Consider the following 3,633-nt stretch of genomic DNA (forward strand, 5'->3'; position numbering starts at 1 on the left):
CATTAGGCTTAATTTTTATGCAAATTCGTCCAATACTTATTTAATTTGACCTTTGAATTTGCATTTTTCTATTTTTGGGCATAACAGCGTACAATTGGGCCTTGAAATTCTTCCGAAAATTGCAGCTTGATTTTCACCTATTTTTGCAGCCTTTATTTTATATTTTTGATTTTGATTTTTAGATTTTTTTTTTTTGATTTTTTTGGAAAAAAAGAGAATTTTGGGGAATCACCCAAAATTGGGTGATGACAGTTGCCCCCCTCTTTACAATGCTTACGGTAGAAAGTCTTGTAAGAGACTTTAGATAGTAAGCGTTGTAAAGAAGAAAAAAGGATGAGATATGATTGACTCATCTCGTTGAGGAATGAAGAATCCTCTTGAGGGTTTGAAAGCGCACTCGAAAGGAAGGAGAGTTAGAAAAACACACTACCTAAAAGGTTAGGACTCGAAGGAGCTCTTAAAAAGAGGCAGGGTTGGATAACGCACTACCTAAGATGGTTGATGGCTCGGAGGCACACTAAAGAAGAGGCAGGGTTGGAAAACACACTACCTAAGAGGTAAGGGCTCTAAGGCACACTAAAAGGAGGTATGGTTGGGAAACACACTACCTAAGCTGGTTAATGGCTCTAAGGCGCACTAAAAAGGAGGTAAGGTTGGAAAACATGCTACCTAAAGTGGTTGATGGCTCTAAGGCGCACTAAAAAGGGGTAGAGTTGGAAAACGCACTACCTAAGATGGTTGAAGGCTCTAAGGCGCACTCAAAAGGAGGTATGGTTAGAAAACACGCTACCTAAGGTGTGATGGCTCGAAGGCACATTAAAAAGGAGGTACGGTTGGAAGACACGCTACCTAAGGTGTGATGGCTCGAAGGCACATAAAAAAGAAGGTACGGTTGGAAGACACGCTACCTAAGATGTGATGGCTCGAAGGCACATAAAAAAGGAGGTACGGTTGGAAGACACGCTACCTAAGGTGTGATGGCTCGAAGGCACATTAAAGAAGAGGCAGGGTTGGAAAACACACTACCTAAGAGGTAAGGGCTCTAAGGCATACTAAAAGGAGGTATGGTTGGGAAACACACTACCTAAGCTGGTTAATGGCTCTAAGGCGCACTAAAAAGGAGGTATGGTTGGGAAACACACTACCTAAGGTGGTTAATGGCTCGAAGGCACACTAAAAGAGAGGTATGGTTAGAAAACACACTACCGAAGAGGTAAGGGCTCTAAGGCGCTCTAAAAAGGAGGTATGGTTGGGAAACACACTACCTAAGGTGGTTAATGGCTCTAAGGCGCACTAAAAAGGAGGTATGGTTGGAAAACACACTACCGAAGGTGTGATGGCTCGGAGGCACACTAAAGAAGAGGCAGGGTTGGAAAACACACTACCTAAGAGGTAAGGGCTCCAAGGCACACTAAAAGGAGGTATGGTTGGGAAACACACTACCTAAGGTGTGAGGGCTCGAAAGCCCATTAAAAAGGAGGTAAGGTTGGAAAACACACTACCTAAGGTGTGAGGGCTCGAAGGCCCACTAAAAAGGAGAGGTAAGGTTAGAAAACACACTACCTAAGGTGTTTGTTGGCTCTAAGGCGCACTCAAAAAGGAGGTATGGTTGGAAAACACACTACCTAAGGTGTGAAGGCTCGAAAGCACATTAAAAAGGGAGGTAAGGTTGGAAAACACACTACCTAAGGTGTTTGTTGGCTCTAAGGCGCACTCAAAAAGGAAGTAGGGCTCGCAAGCCCACTCGAAAGAGGAGGTAGGGTTAGAGGACACGCTACCTAAGATGTGAGGGCTCGAAGGCCCACTCAAAAAGGAGGTAGGGTTAGAAAAAACACTACCTAAGATGTGAGGGCTCGAAAGCCCACTCGAAAAAGGAAGTAGGGCTCGAAAGCCCACTCAAAAGAGGAGGTATGGTTAGAAAACACACTACCTAAGATGTGAGGGCTCGAAAGCCCACTAAAAAGGAGGTAAGGTAGGAAAACACATTACCTAAAGTGTGAGGGCTCGAAGACCCACGAAAAAGGAAGTAATGGTGAGACACTGATCTGTCAAGGTTGAAAGTAATGCATCATGATCAATATGCATGTATACTTACCTGAGAAATATAGGTCCCCTTTCTTCATGGAGTTCCCTTTCTTCATGGAGTTCTCATTTTCTCAAAAGTTTGAGTCTCTGATAGTAAGCTTCAATGGCTCTTTTCGCTCTTGCTTACTCGAGTCATCTCTTGTGATATTGACCTCTAGGAAGGACTGAATATCATCATACTTCTTTGTCCTCCGTCCCTTTATCTCAAGAGTTGCTAATTTTGCCCAATAGTTTCTTAGAAAGGGAATCGTGGAGCTAGCTCTACCAGATGTTTTTTATTGCCCCCCTAGCTTGATCATGCCCCTAAGTATTCAAATCAGGTTTGGGGATGAGGCTATGTGAAGGAAAGTTTGGTTATTTACAAGGAATTGTTTCCATGATGAATTTTTGGAATTTCAAAGCTATACAGAAATCATTTTGACATCGATTCAAAGCAGAACTCATTCTGACAAAATTCAAGTGATTCCTATGGAGAGGCTTTCAGAAGTGATGAAAACTTTTGGTTTTGATTTTGGTGAAAATATGAAGTGACATCTGGTTGGTCATAAAAGGTTGAAATTTCAATTTGGGGGTTATTGAGAACCGTTTTCAAAACATCCATTTTATTTGCATGAATAATGATTTTGCTTCGCATGAGAAAGCACTGCCTACCGATCCAAATTGCTTGCCTTTGATCAGAAAGGGCTTGATTAGGCACGTAATGTAGGCTTGGGCTATTGGCTATGAAGAAAAGGATATTTGTAGGCTCAAAAGGTGTTTAAGGGATTTTAAGACTAAGGATCACAGGTGCTTATATCCCAAACTCTTTTGTTCATACATTTGTGGACCTTGGATTTGATTTGTAAAAGGGTCCACGGTGCCCCCCAGTGTTAGGCTTGGGCTCTTTCTCTTTTTTTTCATTTGATTTTGAGCATCCTTGCATTTGCTTTTTTTTTTGCTCAAAATTTTGGATCCGTTGGATTTTTCTTCATGCCCCCCCAGCTTTGTATGGGCACCTTTGATTGATTGAGAATTTGCTTTTATGCCCCCCAGTATTGTTCGGGCACTTTCAATCGTTGAGGTTTTTCATGCCCCCAAGAGTTATTTGGGCATTTTCAATCATTATGGATTTTTTGGCACTTGCCCCCCAGTGTAGGGTGTGATCCTAGCCAAGGTTATTTCAAGAAAAATGATTAGGCTCAAAAGGGGACTGCAAAGGAGATATTTCAGCCTTGTGAAAAGGATTATCAAAGATGGCCTTTCTTCATCTCAAATGCATGCAATTAGGATCGGTAAGCCTTGCTTTCATGCGAGTATGTAGAGTGATCTCTCATTATTCATGCAACCAAAACTCAGCTTTAGAGTCACTTCATTGTTTTTTTTTTTTTTTTTTAGGTTTTCTTGGTGTATGGTTACCTCTCTAAGGAATCACCTGAATTTCCAAAACTTGTTTGTTTGAACAAACACCAATATGATTTCTGTTTTTTGTACTAAACTTTGATTTCCCAAAAAAATCCTTGTGAAAACATGGGGTCATGCTTGTTGTTTTGGGAAAAAGGGAAAACGCCT

The sequence above is a fragment of the Populus nigra genome, chromosome 1, assembly GCF_951802175.1.
Source record: "Populus nigra chromosome 1, ddPopNigr1.1, whole genome shotgun sequence".
Classification (NCBI taxonomy): Eukaryota; Viridiplantae; Streptophyta; class Magnoliopsida; order Malpighiales; family Salicaceae; genus Populus; species Populus nigra.